Source organism: Ictidomys tridecemlineatus, chromosome 8 (assembly GCF_052094955.1).
Source record: "Ictidomys tridecemlineatus isolate mIctTri1 chromosome 8, mIctTri1.hap1, whole genome shotgun sequence".
NCBI lineage: Eukaryota > Metazoa > Chordata > Mammalia > Rodentia > Sciuridae > Ictidomys > Ictidomys tridecemlineatus.
Genome location: NC_135484.1, coordinates 94,503,084 through 94,522,247, shown reverse-complemented (window position 1 = coordinate 94,522,247; position 19,164 = coordinate 94,503,084). Strand labels below are relative to the sequence as shown.

Sequence of the window (19,164 nt, the reverse complement as noted above, 5' to 3'; positions counted from 1 at the left end):
TGTATGTTAAAAAATGTCCCCAAGTATTTTAGTATCCAGAACATCATCTTTATTTGTCAAAAAAAAAAAAAAAAAAACAACATACTTCACTCCCTGTGCAACCAGAAGAGTTTGTTAGTTACTTGTGTTTTCTGTATTTAATTTTTTATTCTGCATTATAATTATATACAATAGTGGGATTTGTTAGTGTATATCATACACACACTATAACAATCTTTATAATTTGGTCTCTATCATTCCCCAGTATTTCCTCTTCCCAGTACTCATTTCTTTAACAGGAAATAATGGGTAAAAGATGAATACATATGCTTTGCATTTAAATATGCAATCTATCATTTTTAACCTTTATTTTTATGATTCTAAGAATAAGATTTAAAAATTATGCAAGTATTCTATAAATGATAAATCATAATGAGAATATGTTTACTGACAGCACAACAATAAGTTGATGTGTAGGATTTTTCATATTTAGGTTTTATACTTGTTTTATATCTCAAATAAGGGATCAGCCTCAGTCAAAATTTTCACTAACAGATATCAATAAGTCAATTAGGCATAATGTTTATGTAAGGTAATCTGTAATTATCTACAATTATATGTAATCATAGATAATTACTTAACTTTCATACAGAGCTCTAACATTTGTTAACCATTCATTTCTGCCATAGAAATGAATTCTATTGAGTTTTTAGTTGTGACCCAGGATTTTAAAATATTAATTCTAAGATGCACTTATTAAATTTTTAAATGTTTCAATCAGTATGTCTTCTAATCAATATTCAAAAATTGCTGAGTATTTATCTTCTATACCCAAAAGATTTTTCATATAATATGTAACATATCTTACAACCAATTTCATGTCAGAGTTAAATGATGTGGAAGGTATTGTGCTACCATGTGTCTGAAGCACTAGTAGTTTATATTAGTCAATTAGCTTCCATGATCTTGTATACATCTCATTTGCTTGTTTTGCTATGAAGTATTTATGAATTTTTCTACCTTAATAAATGCTGTGATTGAGGTAACAGATGTTCTAATATTAATTTTTGTGAATTTGTTTTAATATTAGTTTTGTGAAAGGCAAAATTGTGAATTATGAGCAAGTATCTTACCAAAAACAAGGAAGTGACCTAAATTATAATACTCTTTTCTCCTTAAATAAAACTTTGAAGATAATAGCACTGAAATCACAAAATACGGATTCTAATTAGGAACAACAACAACAAAAATCTCAGAAGTAACTCAAATTCAGATCTTATACAATTTGACCCTGAAGTTTTTTTTTTATTTTAAATTTCTTCTACAGTAGGAAAACCAAACTAATATGATAATGTTATAAGATAAACTTTAAACTAGTCATTAGTATTAAGCCATCCAGATTTTTTATGAAACTAGCTGCTATCGTAATTGCTTGAAATATATCATTATTAATCCATTATCGCTCCATATACTTTCTATTATACAATACACATGAGCCCAATGTTCCAGGGTTTTCATCAGAGTAAGAATATGCTCCAACTTCAGATGGAGAAAGAGGAATGGAAAATAATCATCATGATAACCATCCCCAACCACAGAGTCCTCTCAAAACATTATAACTATCTTTTACTATATCCATCCTGATATAGTCACATTATCTATTGATGCATTCAGTCAGTTAGTCAGAAAATATTTATTTAGTCAGGTGTTGTCCTAGCTAGATCTCTGGAACTTAGTGGTGAACACATGCTTTACCTTCAAGGAGATACTAAAAAATAACCAAATACTGAAAAAAATGTGGTAAAGCAATAACATTGAAGACCACAGGGGCAGAGAGAAGCAATCAGAGAGCATGGCTGGGGAAAGGAAGAGATTAGAGTGTGGCCTGAATGATGGCATATGAGTAAGGAATTGACCTAGTGGTTACAATTGTATGTTTTTTACTTTTTACCAGATCTCAATTTTTTAATACTTCATATTCAGTCCTGGGAAATACTGATTCCCACACTATATCCATTCTGATAGCCTTCATGCCACCTCTATGCTCATTGTTTCTGGAGAGACATCTCTAGGGCAGATTATTTTCTTTGAGCTCCTAAGGGGGTTTGAGAGATTTTTGAGCCTGGGAAAGATTAAAAATATGACCCCAAGGTGGAGGAAATACACAGAATCTTTATCTGAGGGCTATTTTGACAGGTTGAGGCCAAGTCAGATAGATCCAAAGGGCAATAGTGGTTTGGTCTTGGTGACTTTGGATTTATCTATTCTAGCAGATGTGGGTTGAAGTTTTGCAGGGTATGCAAAACAGGCAGATTTTAAATGGCTAAAAACATGCTTGTGTAGCCTATTTTTTAAAAAAATAAATGCATGCGTAAAAATTTGATCTTTTTCCCCTGGTTGACTTTTGAGTTACTGAGTTTCAGTCTGCAGTAAAGAAATAGCCTAGGAGCCGATGCATAGAGACCATCTTTAGCTCATTTATATAACAGCTAGACATCAGTATAATCAAATGCCTATTTAACATTTCCATTAGCTATCACAAAAGTATCATAAAATTAATCCGATCAAGATATAACTCTTGGTATTTCCCCAGTTTTCCTTTTCAGTAAGTAGAACTATCATCTAATGCTGAGGTAGAAACTCAGGGGTCATCCATAGTTTCTTTCCAATCCAAACACCTCCAAAGCATTTTTCCTATCCAGTTCTCCAAGTCTAATTATATGATTTTCTTACTTGGATTGCTCTGATATTCTATCAGGTTATGTTGTTTTACTCAGATCCTCCTTCCACAAGTTCTCCCTACAGCAGCTCTGGTTGTCTTTTGAAGCATGTATCAGATCATGCCAGTTCCTACACCTGTCCCTCCAAGCTCTTCTCATGCCATCCTCCCAGTTGGGTTGCTTAGAGTCACTTTCTCAGGAAGCCTCTGTAACTTGTCTAACAGCCCTCCATCTCCCCACTACTGACTCCCATTTTTCTGTTTTAAGTTTTCCATTTATTTCTGGCATAATTATTAACTCAGTTTGTAGTTGAGATTTATGTTTGGTTTGTTGCTGCAAACCTTCTTTACCCTCCAGGCTTTGTGAAGAGAGAGACTGTTTTGTTTACAGCTTTTTGGTTGATAGTTTTATTCTTTCTTTTTTATATTAGGTATCTAGTGCAGTGCCTGGCACATAATAGGATCTATCTAAATATTTGTTAAATAAAATCATGCATACATTAGTAAATAATTAAAAAATGAGTAAGGGCACAGACAGATGAGAAGTTCTTTTTTAAGGGCTAAAGATGTTATTTATTATGCTTTTCAGTTTAGCAATATAAAAACTGAATAGTGCTTTTTTTGATGAAGCAAAGGAGTTTGAAAATCTATGGGGAATATGAATAGCCTTTGAATGAATATTTTGAAAACCTTTGAGTTAAATCAGTTGAGATCCTTAGCAAGGCTGGAGTTACTTAAAAGTTGATATTTGCCAAGGGCCATTACCAAGTAGGAATGACGCATCGAAATCTCCTTGCCAGCGTACCCCATGTTAAATGGACTTGCCTTGGAAATCCGCTGTAACCTTGCATGTGTGTTTGAGAAAGGTGACCTTGTTCAAGGACCAGGGCGGATCCCGATTTAGAGCTGATCAGGTTTTAGGGAGTATCCCGTCCTTGGGTTTAAGGCATTCTTGGTTTAAGACAATATTGGTTTTAGGGAAGTTCGAGGTTTAAGTTTATTGCTGCTGGGAATAGGACATTCCTGCTGCCTGAGTTCCCGCTGAGTTCTCCTGGAATTGGTGAACGTGTGTAGAGGCCGTTGTGAGTTCGGGAATAAAGAATTGCTGTTTGAATCTACAAAGTTGTGAGTGCCTCCTGATCCTGTGCCCAGCCAAGACTGCGGCAGATATTAACAAAGTTCTCCAAATTTTTTAGAAGAGGATGATACAAAAGTAGTATTCATTAGGTACTCAGATGACATTTGAAGAAACATTTTCTCTTAAGGGTAAGAATTAAGGGAAGAAAACTCTTAATCAAGAGGACATAATAATATCTGAGAATCCTGAAGTTATACCATACCTTTTTACATTTCTAAGGCATCCACGGCTATATCCCCATCTCATTCTTATTATTACTTATGTTTGCATTAATCCTCTGCTTTCTTTTTCCTTGCTTAGACTTAGTGGGAATTTATCTATTCTCTATTAGCAGTAAATCTGTATTAATTTGGAGATGGTGACAAAAATAATCATATCAAGAATAAGAATATGACTGATGAATATTAATTATTATCTTTGTGCTAATCATTATTATGAGGGCCTTATACATGTTCTAACTTATTTAATAATTAGAAGAATGCAGATGGGTTAGGTCTTACCATCTCCATTTTACAAGTGAGGAAACCGAAGCAAAGTGTGGTGACCTGACTCGCCTACAGTCTCACAGATAGAAAGCACTGGGGCCAGGAATTACAACCAGACAGTTGGGGTCATCCCACACTCTAATGCTCACTTCTGTAACTATGTCCTTCTCTTTCCTCTCACCAGGGTTTCTTATTCAGGAGAAAGAAGTCCATATGCTATCAATATATTCTAAAGGTATCAGGATTTACCAGTAGAGAAGAAATAGGTTGTAGCAATAAGTGTAGAAACATCCAATTGGCTTTTTTGCCACAATGTTTGAAAATCATTAACTCTTTCACTATAATATTTATTGTCTTTATTAGTAGACAACACCCATCGTGAACAGCAGAGATTTCTTGTCTTTCACTTTCTCTTCTCCAAAGTAAAAACAAACTGAGAAATCTGGAGGCCTCTTTCTGCAAGGAGACAGATTCTACATTTTTGGAGTAGACAAAAGAAAATGGACTCCTTTTACTTCTGTGCTCCTACTTCTCTTTTTTCTGTCTGATTTTTGTTGAGGGAAATTTAAGATGTGATATACTTAATGACTATTAAGAATTCTTTGCTTTCATTGATTCACTCATTCACCTATTCTTTATTCAATAAATATTTATGAGTACCTATTCTATGCCAGGATTGGTGGTGTTAGGATTGGTGTTTAGAGGTGAAGGGAGCTGAAGTAAAGCAAAGCTGCAGAGGGAAAGAGAAAATCAAAACATAACGTAGACACATACATATACTCATACATATCGGTGTCTTTCATATGTTACTTAGTTTACATCTACTATGTATTTTGCATATTTATATAAAAATTTTCTCTCTATTTACTTTATGTGCTTATTCTATACACACTTCAATAAGTATGTAATTATAAGTGCTATGAAGAAAATGAACAGATTCTCTGACAGAAAACCAATGATCAATGATGAAAACTTAGAAGGAAAATGGTGGTTCCCAGGGAGAGGTAGTTTAGGAATATTTCTTGCTTTAAAAAAAAAAAAAGTGGGATGGGGTCTTGACGTTCCTGTGTTCCTGGCCTACAGTGTCTCTGGTCTAGAATAAAGAAACCAGCCAGGTCTGTGTCCTGTGTAGATGATCTACTGCCTGTGGACCCAGTTGCAGGGTGAGCCCACAATTGTGCTCACTTAACAAGAAGCTAAAAATACCAGCATAGATATTGGTGAAACGTAGTAGAAGACATTAGCTCACAAGCCTATGCTGTGAACATGCTGTGAGGAGATATAAAAGAAAAAGTACCTCTGACCGCAGAGCTCTGCGTCTAATTGGGTAGAATAAACAGATGCATGAGAAACGACACCGGAGGCAATGGACCAAGTGCACAGAGAGCCATTATAAATGGGATAAACAGAGCACGGCTGAGCTCATCCTTTTTAAAGGAAATGAGTTAGAGACATGACATTTACTTAATTGATGGTGGAGGCAGTGAGAATGTATTCAGATGGACACGAAAAATAAAGGCTTAAATTGAGGAAGACAAACTCAGGAAAAGGATGCAACTTCTGGTGAAAAAGAACAAAAAGCAAGGTAAAGATCTGGGTTTTATCCTAAATTTGCCAAAGTGCTACTGTTCCTCTTTTGTGCCTGTTTCCCTTATGTATCCATGTTGTTCAGCAATGCTATATGAACTTTTAAAAGCAAGACACAAACACTAGATTTGTTTTTAATAACTATTTTGTTAGTAAAATGTTCCTAGTACTAAAAAAAAATTAAAAAATAAATAAACTCTCCTTTTCAAAAAACCTAATGCTTTTAGGTTTTAGACCTAAATTTTGCCCAGCATAGGAGGCCCCAGAATTTTCAGAGCGTTGTTCAGAAACAGTTTTTAAAATAGATACTAGAAGTACAAAGATGAAACACAGTCCTTTGTTAAGGTTTGGATGTGAAGTGTCCCCCAAAAGCTCACATAAAAGAAGGTTCAGAGGAGAAATGATTGAGTTGTAAGAGACTTAGTCCCCTGATAGGGATTAACTAGTGGTGGGATGTGGCTGAAGAAGGTGGGAATAGGGGCGTGGCTATGGGGTATATATTTTGTATCTCAAGAGTGGAGTCTCTCTCTTTCTGCTTCCTGATCACCATGGAAGCTGTTTCCCTCTGCCACACTCTTCTTCCATGATGTTCAGCCTCACCTTGATCCCCAAGGAAATGGAGCCAGCATTCTATGGACTAAGATCTCTGAAACCATGAGCCCTCAAATAAACTTTTCCTCCTCTACATTTTTTCTGGTCAGGGGCTTTTTAGTCACAGTGTTGCAAAAGCTGATTTGAACATCATTTCATTATGGAGCATCAAGTCCAACAGAAAACAGAGAGGTAAACATGTTATTTCACATAACACATGATGGAGACCCAAAACAAGAGGACACTAAGCAACCAATTCTGAACCAGGAGTGGGAAAATTCAGGGAGCACTTCTGGAAAGATGGGTTTTGGCCAAGAATTAATAATATAACCGAAGAAAATGAAAATATCATTTCAGGAAGAGGAGCACTGCAACAGAATAGCATGAATAGAAAAAATATGGAAGATTTCACAAAACATTATTTGTAGAAACTCAGCATCAATGTATGTTTCAATGTTAAAATCCAAAATAGGTTTAGCAAGTGCATGAGACAACTCTAGTTTGACACTTCTGGATTAAGAATAGGTTTATAAAACTAATTTGAACTTTGAAGATATGGAGTTGTTTTGTGTTTTCTTTCCTTGAGAATAACTCATAAGGAATAGAATTCTGGAATGGTAGCTAACATATCATATTCCAGTCCTATTATTCATGAATGTGGAAATAGATCTGGAGACCTTGTCATTCCTTGTGACTTACCAGTAAGGCACTAATATTTAACAGACCAACCACCTGTAAGTCAGCTCCCTGCAGTGCATTTGAGGAATGCACCTTGAAGAGGAGAGACAGGCTAGGTTAATAATCAAGTGTAATGCTTGAGTGTCTTCTGACACTAATGTTAGCAGAAACAAAGAAAAATACTTTCTGTCTCTATCTCAGGGACATGGCACAGAGCAGGCTCAAGGTACAGTCATCATTTAACTAAAGGAGAAGAGCTGCAAAGAGAACAGTGATTGTAAGAGCTCATGTTCCAGAAGGGTCTCTCAGATCATTATGATGAGTAACAGAACTGCCTTTCTCACAGCGTTATTTGTCCAAGAATTCAGTATGAGCAGGTGGCTTGTGTCGGCTGGATTGCCGGGCCCAATTAGGAAAACAGGATTCACTTGGGATATTTGAATGAAAGGAAAATGGCAAAAATAGGAAAAAAGGTAATTGAAGAGAAGATGAAAACCAGAAAAAAAAAAAAAAGTAAGACAATTCAGAAATTGGTAACAAGAGTATCCCAACCCTGGATTAAAGAAACATAGAAGAGATACACTACAGCAATCCAGGAGCCTTAATACCTGGTGGGCAAGCTGGGGATGGAGCAGAGAAGAAAAGTGATTGCTGCCCCAGAAAGAGAAGGAGACAAAATGGTTGTCAGGAGAAAATGCCCAGGCTTCTTCCTTCTTAATCTCTAGTGTCTGCCAGTATCCCTATGCCAAAGACTGGGAGAAGTCAGCAGCACCAGCTGAGAGCTCTCTAAGTCAGGGGTCAGATCCCCTACTCTTCACTGAGTCGGAAGAAGGGCAAATAACTAATTCAAGGGCGAACAGATTTAAAATAGTGCAAAAGTCAATCAAGAGAGCTGAGTTAAAGAAATCACAGAATTATCTCACTCAAGAATGGATGATTATACCCCAAAGACTGGGTTCTGAGGTTTGAATATAAGAAAAATATCTTTAAGACATATCTCCCCGTGGCAAATGTGGATACCTGCATGCACAACCTAACAATTGGGTTTTACTTCAGCTAGAAATGTACATCAGAGGAGAAAAACTGAATCTATTTTACTCTAAAAGATATTGCATGTTAATATTCTATTTTGGGAGACAGCTTCCACCTCAGATTCTCTGTTTGTTGTGCTAGTGTATTTTACACATCAGAAAATTCTCGAATTATCAAACAAAGGCTTATTTGCCTAAATTACTATGCTGGACTGACACTGAGATGTGGGGTTTGCTTTGAGTCTTTATACACTTAGTGACCTGTGGTATTTTGATAAATGCTATTGCCTAAAACTATTCAGTAGGAAGTTTGGGCACCATCTGTGTTTGTTTCTGTAGGAGCGGTAACTGCCTAGAGAAAAATCTGATGCTCATTTGAAAGATGCAGTATAAACAAAATCCAAGATGATGCCTTTAACATAATTATTGTATCTTTCATTTACATAGTGCTTTATGCATTTCAAAGTGATTTGATGTGCTTTTATTTAACGGAAACTTACAAAACTTGTGGAATTTTGGTATTAGTTTCTAAAAGATATAAAAGCTAAAGAAGGAAAATAACACTGAAATTAAGCAGTCTTTTAGAAGACTAAAAAGCCACAGTCTCATCTTCTGATATTAATAGAATATCCTGATTTGAGGCAGGCACTTTTTAAAGTACATACTTAACTCATTCTATCGTCAAAACAATCCTGTAAAACAGGTACTATTAAGTTCTTATTTTAAGGATGGGGAGACTAAGAAATAGCTTTTGTTAGCTATTACCTGACAGTTAATAAAAGGTTCACACTCGAAAGTATAACAAAATACTCTCCTAAGCAGTGTCTTCTTTAAATATTTACTTAGTGAGCAACATTCCTAATTATAAAGACATATTTATGTTGGGTCTCTTCTAAATGTGCAAGTCACTCAGTGGTGTGCTGGTCAACCAGCTCACTGGCACTCTACAGAAGAAAATAAAATCCTGATTTGTAGTGTTTGCCAATTTCCATGGTAGAGATTCACCAGGATCCACTTCAAGCTACCAAACTGAAGTAACTGGAGACTTGGAAAGAAGGAATACTTGTATTTGGATCTCATGAGCTTATAGCACTATGTCCAAATACCACGGTGATTAAAATCCCTATTGTACTGGTGTTGAGTACAGCAGGGACATGACAGTCCACTCTTGAAATATCATCAATACCTGAATTCATTTTATTTTCAGCTTTTTTTTTTGTTGCCTAACATGAATTAAACTATTTTGGTTTTGTTCTTGTTCAGTTGCTACTTATGAAGAATCATGAATCATATTTGTTTTCAGTATGTTTTTTCCTAATGATGATCAGGCTTCTCTGGGATGAGGCAATCACATAGTACCTGGTTGAGGGGAAAGGAGGAAAAAAAGTATCACCATTCCTAAGATGGCCAGTGGATACATGCCTTGATCCACATCTTGCAAATTAGTTCCCTTGGTTACTTTGTAACCTTAGTAATCACTGAGATTCCACTTAGTAGTATGGAAGTTTTATGGTTTGATCTGAATTCCATGTGCCCTCAGGAATTCATTTAATAGTCCTTTAGGATAGCATTTAAAGTCCTGATACCCTAGAGTCATGTTAACTGAACCAGAAACAATGATGGGGATGAAAAACCTGGCCATCCTTAGGGGCACCAGGCTGTACTCACAGGCACCTGTAACTGTGACAATAACTTCTGCCCACATTTGTCTTCCAGATCTTACTTGCCCCCTCCCTAATGCCAAAATAAATGTCTGTCTCACACTGAAAATGTTCTAAAACTGTTTTACAACTCATTTTACAACTAAGCCCAGTATGAATGATCACATCAAAGCTTTCTATCCTCAGCCCATTCTACTCTTTTCCCATTGGTGTTTTGTTTCCATTCTTTCCTCTTCCTATTATTTTCTCCCTTTAAAACTATTTTCAAATGTATTATAAAATTCCTCATGGATAATATGAACATCTCCTGACATTTTTTTTTTCCATTACCACCACAAAAGCTAAGGAAGCCTGGCTTCATCAGTGCTGGGAAGACCTAATGTAGAGTGAGAGGAAGATTCTACATGATCTGTTTGTGCCTTTAAAGCACCACAAACAGCCCCCAGCAAAGTAGTGACAGAATAACCTTTTCTTACAGAAAAGCAGGGGTCAGCAGATAGAACTCGGGAGAGCTTCGGAAGCCTTGCTCCTGCCTGTGGATAGGACTAGGGACTCTGCTTCTTCCTGTTGGGAGGATGGATCTGAGAATAAGGTTTGCCACCTATTCAGGGCATTAATGTAGAAGAACTCTGCTGATGCTTGCATGCTCACAACTTCTTTGCCTGCTCTACATTTATCTTCTACCCTGAGGTCTTTTCTGGCAAAGAGAAAACCTAAAACTTTATTCTTACAAGCTAATTGTCAACTTCTTTGGTAGCCCTCAGTTCCAGACAAACAAACAGACAAACCAACAAAAAAACACAGGTGGGTATCTGGACCTGGTGATATACACCTGTAATCCCAGTGACCTGGGAGACTGAGACAGGACAATTTCAAGTTCAGGGATAGCTTTAGCAACTTTGGTAGACTCTGTCTCAAAATAAAAAAATCAAAAGGGCTGAGTGTGTAACTCAGTGGAAAGCACCCCTGGGTTCATTCCTTATACCACAAAACAATAAAATAAAGAAAAAAAAAAACAAACAACCCAGACCTTCACAGGTAAAATACTAGATCCTTCCACAGGAGACCATGGCAATTTGCCTCAAAAGCAAGGTGGAATGAATAAACTGAGTAAATTTAAATTTCTCACTCATCCAACAAATACATATAATGTGTATTCTGGATACCAATCCCTATAGTAAAGATCTTATAATCAAAATTTGAATAAAACATGAAGCCTGCCTTTTGGTGATTTGTAGTCTAAATTATATTTATTAGCTGTGATTACATTTCTTTATTATGGATATTAATATTAATCACTAATATATACAGTAATATATAAGCTTTTAAGTAAAATTTTAAGCTTGATTTTATGTAGTCCTATCATAAATATATTAGAAAATAACCATATTTACAGGTATATATTGGCAAACTTTGTTATTATCTATCTCATATCAATAGATTTAATAGATCTAATCAAATTAGGAATATGAAGTACAAAGAATGAAAGCCTTAAAGGAAACATTTTATTTTAAGCTATAGAAAGAGAAAAAATATTATTTCACTTACCTTCTGTCCATTTCAGACCTTCCATTCAAATCTCATCTCTTCTATGACACCATCTTTTTAAAATCTCAGCTCAAATTAACTTCTTTTTCAATCTGTAATATTAATATATTCCATATGTATTTTAGTCCACTGTTGTTATCCATAGTGCACATCAGTATCACCTGTAGAGTTTTAAAAATACTCATTTCCATGTTCCAATCTCAAAAGAAGTTTATTTAGTCAGTGTGAACAGAGTCCAGGCATCTATCTTGTTTGTTGGTTTCTGTGGTACTGGGGACTAGACCCAGGGATGCTCTACGCTCTACAGACCCAGCCCTTTTTAAATTTTCACTTTTCATTTTGAGACAGGGTCTCACTAAAGTGCTGAAGCTAGTCTTGTACTTTGGGTCCTCCTTTCTAATCCTCTGGTATAGTTGGGGTTACAAGCATCCAACGCTGTGTCTGGCCTGGCATCTGTATTTTGTCTTTTTTTTAATATCTTTATTCTGTTTATTTATTTTTATGTGGTGCTGAGGATTGAACCCAGTGTCTCACATGTGTGAGAAAAGCGCTCTGCCACTGAGCCACAACCCCAGCCCTGGCATCTGTATTTTTAAAACACCATACTTCATGCTGATATGCACATTTAGTGAAGAATCACTGTTCAAATTGCACAGGCATTGGTCATAGCACACTATCCATATCTGTGCATTTTTATTCTTGTATCCCTGAGTATACTGTAATCATCTTGTATGGACAGGTACAGGCTTACATTTACTCTCTTCTCTGCAGCACACAGGACGTAATCTGCACTATAGGGCTGGGGATGTGGCTTAGTGGGAAAACAGTTTTCTAGCATTTGTGAGGCCCTGGGCTCAACCCCCACCACCTAAAAACAACAACAACAAAAAACTTGCTCTGCACTAAAAATTCCTATACTTTAAAAGAAAAATGAAAAGGGATTTTCTGTAAGCAATCTTAACACATTACTCTCACATGTTTTAATATTCATATTCTTCACAAAGTAGTAGAACAAACTAGATCATGAGAAAATGTTATTTATTCATCCTTTACAATTATTTTTCAAAAAGGTTTCTAAATTGGGAAATTTCTAGAGAGATTCAAAGAAGGATACTCTCTTTCAGCATACTAGAGTTAGACTTACATTGGTTCAAATCCAAGTCCTCTTGTTATTTGTGCTATTTTGAGGAAGAAATCAGAAGTTTTTAAGAGGTATATAAAGCACATTTCCTTAATTATTAAGCACTCCCTGCATGATAGATAATACAAATATGAGGTGTCAGAGAATTCCTTTTGCCCTTAGGAAGTTTCCTTTGAATCCAGATTCTGTGTCTTAAATCTTTATACTCAAGTTACATCTAGAGCTATGTAGGCATAGAATGATCAGAGCTGGAGAGGCCTGCTGACACGGTTTCATCCCCCAATCTTTGTTTTTAACCTATGAGCCAATTTAGAGCTAAAGCTAAAACAATTCATACATCCTTATGGGCTTCACACATTCTGCCTTGCAGAGCTATTTTAAGCATCAGTGGTATTACACAGGGCAAATCCCAAGTACAGTGTCTGGCATAAACTAGTCCCTCAGTAAATCAATCAACCAGTTGGATTACAGTTTCAGTTTGGTGCTTTTTTCTTGCATCTTAAAAAGCATAGTCCTTATCAAGTTCTAAAATCTAGGAAGAGTAACAAATTGGAACTAGTAGTAATTCTTAAATACATTAAGTAGAATGAAGTTAATTACACCAATCAGCAAATAGGGAAGACAGCACACCATACTGTGTCCAGTTATGATACATCAGACTTCCGGATCCAGGTTTGCCCACTTTGAGAACAGGTCATGCTGTTTAACCTCTCTGACTCAACCTCAAAGTGGGGACAATAAAATATGTGCCTTACTGAGTTGTGAAGAATTCATTGTTCCTTGAAAGCATTTCCAAATCTCTCACATATAGCAAGTGTCCAATAAAGATTTATTATTAATTTTTCATTATTATTATTAGATAAGACTACCATAATTTGTTATCCATACTTAAACATTTCTGAAAGTGAGAGGTAGCCATAGCAATAACACTGGAATAATGGGCATAAACCAGACTCATGGTCACTGAATCGACAATGTATTTTCTGGCAAATTCCTAACAAAGTACAATATTGTACAGAATAATCCTCCTTGGAAAGAGTCTGGAAAGATGTTAAATCTGGGTCAGACTCAAGGTGAGCACAAAAGTAAGGTGCTGACTTCTTCCAAACTTCTCAGACATAAAATAGAAGAAGGGATGGTGTTTTTACATTATTTATAACCTATTTTCACTTATCTCAAATCTTTCCTAAGTTTTTTCTGAAGGTTTGATCCTGGGAATTGCAATTTAATGTTCAGAAAAATTTAAGGACTTTAGGAAAAATTTTCTGAAATATCTTACACAATTTCTTGTCTCATTAAACAAATATATACCCCCTTACCTGTATTCTTTAGATGTTATTTTTTAATACAAGGGCACAGAAAGAAGAAAATAGAAACATCCCCTTTGAATCATCAACGTCACTGACCATCTGTTTAGCCATACATTTATATCTTCTTTTGTTGCAAAACAAATTAGAATTTCAGGAGGGAATGAATATTCATGGTTCTGTGGTACCATGTTCTGCTCCACTGTGTTCCATTTCAGCTCTGGTTGTTTCACAAACATTTATTGGATGCCCCAAATATACCAGCCCTCTTCTACAAAACTGAACTCTCCTCTATTACAAAAGGCAAAACGTGGAAAGATGACTACAATAGCTCTGTAAAGGCTCTATAAAGATACATCATGCATGGTGCCTGATCTTTCTTCTTCCCATGAACTTTTGGTCCTCACTCTTCTTATCATCAGAAATAGTTTGGACATTTACCCCATTCTTTCAGCAAAATATATTTCCTTATTGGTTGATTTTTGTTTGGGATTTCCTTTATGGCCTTAAATTCTGGTGACATTAGACACAAGAATCATGTATATATGAGAATCAGTACATTACTGCTAAATTGCTACAATGTAAAAGAAAAGCAAAAGAGTTTCTCACTTGTTTGACATTAATTTAATATCCCGCTTAGTTTCCATCTGATGCAAAGAGCTGCTTCATCCACTTAAGCATTTCTGTTTAGGCTCCTAATGAAGTTTTCTATACCTGTCTTGTAAGCAGAGTTCATAAATGAAATCACAAATGGATGAAGTGACTCAACTCGCTGTTAAAAAATATTAAACCCCCAAATAACCAGTGTTAGATTTATTCCAGCTTTTGAGTTTTCTGTCATACATCTTCACTTATAACCTCAGATGAGCAGAACAAGTTTAAAGCATTATGCAATCACACATATAGTCATCTCTAAATGTCAAACCACTTCATGGCAAATTTAACAATAGTAGCACTTGTCAGACATATTCAAAACAAAATAAATTATCCATCGCGCCTTTTGTATTTAAATACTTTTAATATTCTGTGTTTTTTGAAAATAGTTTAAATAGCATTCTAGATACAATAAATCTTTCCTGAGGAAGTTTTTGATGAGACTGAATAAAGATAATGCCAATCATTAGTCATGACAGTTAGCATAAGGCATGAGGCTCAGGACAATATTCATAAGCAGCTAAGACACATAGTGAAAATACAGCTTCCTGAGACTGGGAAGAACTGATTGCTATTTTGGAAAGTGAAACTGATATAAGTCTGGTACTAGTATATTTAACAGCATGTGCATCAGAGGACCTAATTGTTTTCCACCACAGGGTACGAAGCTTTATGTCCTCTATCAACCAAAAACAAACAATCATACTGCTTAATGGTGGTTCAATTAATGTATATGTGCTACTTTTATACCCTGAATTATTTGACAAATAAACTCTAACAAGTCACTTGAGAATTATGTTTAATGGGAACTCACCTATTAGTAAAAATTCCCCGGTTTCTTATAATATCTCATACAATCAGCTTGGGAATATGGAGCTAACATCAATATTAAAAAATATTATTCTCCAATGGGAATACAATAAAACAAACATTTGAAGAAAATGATGTATGTAACTAGAGCCTTGCTGCTTGATGTTGAAGATCAAAACAGGATTATAATAGAAATGACTAGGTCAGATGAATTCAAAAGTGAACTATCTTTGATTGAAGTTTTGTAAAACTACTGAGTATATTTTTTCATTGAAATATTACCATTCTTTAATATATGAGAAAAATGATTTCTGGTTTTTGTATTTATTTAGCTGTAGTAATATTATATTCATCCATGTTTATTCAATCTAATATAGGAGCCCTGATGTCTCTTACATTAGGCCAGTTAATTAATGTCCCTTATTGTTCCAAGTTAATTGAATGTCATCACACACAGGAGAGAGAAACAGAAGTATGAAGAAAAGAGAGTACACTTTCTTTTCTTTTGAAACTGAAAATCTTTTCACACCGGGCATGGTATTTGCAAATAGTGTAATATGTATATTTTTAAAATGGCACCTTGGCTGTCCTGCGTCTTAACGTATCAACGTAAGGTTCATAAACAGGGACAAATGAGATGCAAATTTAAGAGATGTCAAACATTCCTGACTAAGAACACAATTGAAAAATGACAAACTTATCATCTTCCTGGCTGGTCGAAGTTTAAAGCTGACTGCTTTTGATCATGAAGCAAGGAGCCTTTCATTTTTTAGCTCATTTTACATTTCTTAAACACTGTTTCACAGACACACACAAAAAAATATGCAGGTGAATTGATTTGAATCTGATTAGTGCTAGTTTTATTATTTGTAATAAATAAAGGTGGCTCTATAGTGTTGCAGCACATTTTATTTGAGGAACTGACTGACTTTTATGGTAGTTTAAATTATATATCACAAATAAATTCAATATTATAACTACATTGGATATACTATTTCTAATTCTACATATTTTTAGGTAATAATTCATATTGTAATTCATATCTACTATAGATTTCAAGCTGTTGAGCAACTAAAAAGTGACATAAAGATTTGAAATTAAAAAGTTTTTTTCTCAGCAAGAGAAATAATATGTGAGGTAAATAGGGAGCCTACATCCTGGGAACAAATTTTTACCCTTCACACTTCAGATAGAGCTCTAATCTCTAGAATATACAAAGAACTCAAAAAGTTAAACAACAAAAAAATCAAATAACCCAGTCAACAAATTGGCCAAGGACCTGAACAGACACTTCTCAGAAGAGGATATACAACCAATCAACAAATACAAGAAAAAATGCTCACCATCTCTAGCAATCAGAGAAATGCAAATTAAAACTACTCTAAGATACTATCTCACTCCAGTAAGAATGGCAGCTATTATGAAGTCAAACAACAACAAGTGCTGGTGAGGATGCAGGGATAAAGGTACACTCATGCACTGCTGGTGGGACTGCAAATTGGTACAGCCAATTTGGAAAGGAGTATGGAGATTCCTTGGAAAGCTGGGAATGGAACAACCAGTTGACCCAGCTATTCCTCTTCTTGGACTATACACAAAGGACCTAAAAATGGCATACTACAGGGACACAGCCACATCAATGTTTATAGCAGCACAATTCATAATAGCTAGACTGTGGAACCAACCTAGATGCCCTTCAATAGATGAATGGAAAAAATGTGGCATTTATACACAATGGAATATTACTCAGCACTAAAAAATAACAAGATCATGGCATTTGCAGGGAAATGGATGGCATTAGAGCAGATTATGCTAAGTGAAGTTAGCCAATCCCTAAAAAACAAATGCTGAATGTCTTCTCTGATATAAGGGGGGGGTGACTCAAAATAGGATAGGGAGGAAGAGCATGAAAAGAAGATTATCACTAAATAGGGAAGAGAGGTGGGAGGGAAAAGGAGGGAGTAGGGGAATTGCACGGAAGATGGAAGGAGATCCTCAATGTTATACAGAATACATGTATGATGTTGTGAGGAGAAAAAAAAGAAGTATGTCACATTAGATTGGATAGAGAGAAGTGATGGGAGGGGAGGGGAGGGAAAGAGGGGATAGGAAGGGCAGCAGAATAAAATAGACATTATTATTGCTATGTATATATACGTGACTGTATGACCAATGTGATTCTGCAACCTGTAGAATCAGAAAAATGAGAAATGATACCCCATTTGATTCAAATGTATGAAATGTCAAGATCATTGTACTGTCATGTGTAACTAATAAAAAATAAAAATAAATTTAAAAATATTTGAATGTGTTCACTGGGCATTTCATTGATAAATTGATTAGGAATTAAATAATAAATTCTCAATTTTACTTTCAAGTAAACTTCAATATAGTATGTTACCCCAGATGAATATATAACTAGGTTAGTAGGTAATATTTTATGTCTATACTTTCTTATTTCAAAGAAGGAAAAATTAAAAATTGAAAAGAGCTTAAGTAATAAAATTGGAGGTGGGGTAAATATATCATATGGAAAAATAGAAAATTTATATAAATAATGTTCCATAAAGTCTAAAATAAGTAATTTATTCATTTAGTTATGTTCTGATAATATCTGAATATTTTTGGAGGAAGAAGTATAGCTAGCATTAGAAATATTATAAATCAATATTTTATGTATTATGTTTATGCGTTATAAGTAGGGTTTTACTTTGTTTATACTTCTAATGTCAAAGGTTTTCATAGACTTTTTTAACTCCAAGAATTTGAGTTTGAACTTTGATTACATCATAATAATAGTCATTGACAAATTAACAGACTGTATCTGGTCCTAAAATTTCTGTTCTCAAATTGTTTTCTAGTCTCTTTGTATATTGAAGGAAATTAAAAATGAATAATACTGTACTTAGGAACCCCTAGCTGGTAAGTTGAATAACTATATTTTGATGTTGTCTATGATCTTATTCAGAATAAAACTATTAGTTCTGCATACAAATGGCTTTGAAACTGAAGTATGTGTCACTTCTACTACTTGATAAATATATAAAATTGACTGAATACAGCTGCAACACATTAATATCATCACACAGGGTTATTTTAAGAATTAAAATATAGTTTTCCAATAAAACAAAGTCTAATTACATAATAAATAAAGCATTTGAAGTCTAATTATATAATAATGGTACACAAAACATAAAACATTTATAATATATCTTAATATTTCTAAAAGCAAATCCAGCCTCAGTAGAGAAGGAAATAATGTCTAATTAAGTATTTGCCACATAGCATTATAAAATTCCTTGTTTTTATAAGAAAATACATACATTAAAACCACGCTATATGATGTAAAACATTATTCTTATTTGTTATGGATATTGCAGATCTATTTAAAAATCAACTTTCATTTATACCATCTTATAGATCCTTTCTTCCCTGGCATTTGGGGATGTGGTTGGTGGTGAGGAGGCTCTCATCACCAAATACACATATTCCTTTCACCATTTGCAACTGAAGTATCACAAAAATGCATTTCCTGTTCTCTGCAGTTAAGCAGTATTCAGTAGGGCTCTGAGCACACCCTACCTGAAGTGCATAGCTCAGTTAGCTATCTGACCATAGGAGTAAAAGTTCAAGAAATCCTGTCAAACTCAGGAATGAGCGCTGACCTGGAAACACCGGGCCTAAACCTCTCATATATGCTACTTTTTTATTGGAAAAGGAGATATGTATTCCACATAGTGTAATTCAGCAGATTAATTGTAAAAAGTGTATTGATTTGCCATGTATTTCTTCAGGGTTGTGACAAATAGGTATTTCTGAATCCTTGCAATACACT

The 19,164-nt window shown here is 34.9% G+C and overlaps 1 protein-coding gene across 17 annotated transcripts in view; it reads right to left on the bottom strand.

The window, feature by feature from the left end:
• Positions 1-19,164, bottom strand: part of Khdrbs2 (KH RNA binding domain containing, signal transduction associated 2) — a 586,688-nt gene that overhangs the window by 18,781 nt on the left and 548,743 nt on the right. For 7 of the 17 annotated variants that reach the window (XR_013425076.1, XR_013425080.1, XR_013425072.1 and 4 more), the window contains 3 exons: positions 14,475-14,583; positions 12,562-12,595; positions 11,418-11,509 (listed from right to left, as the gene is read on the bottom strand). The gene's annotated coding sequence lies outside the window, so the exon portion shown is untranslated. Of the gene's footprint in view, positions 1-11,417; positions 11,579-12,561; positions 12,596-14,474; positions 14,584-19,164 lie in introns of all 17 variants that reach the window. The other 10 variants (XR_013425078.1, XR_013425073.1, XR_013425070.1 and 7 more) reach the window with 5 other exon arrangements.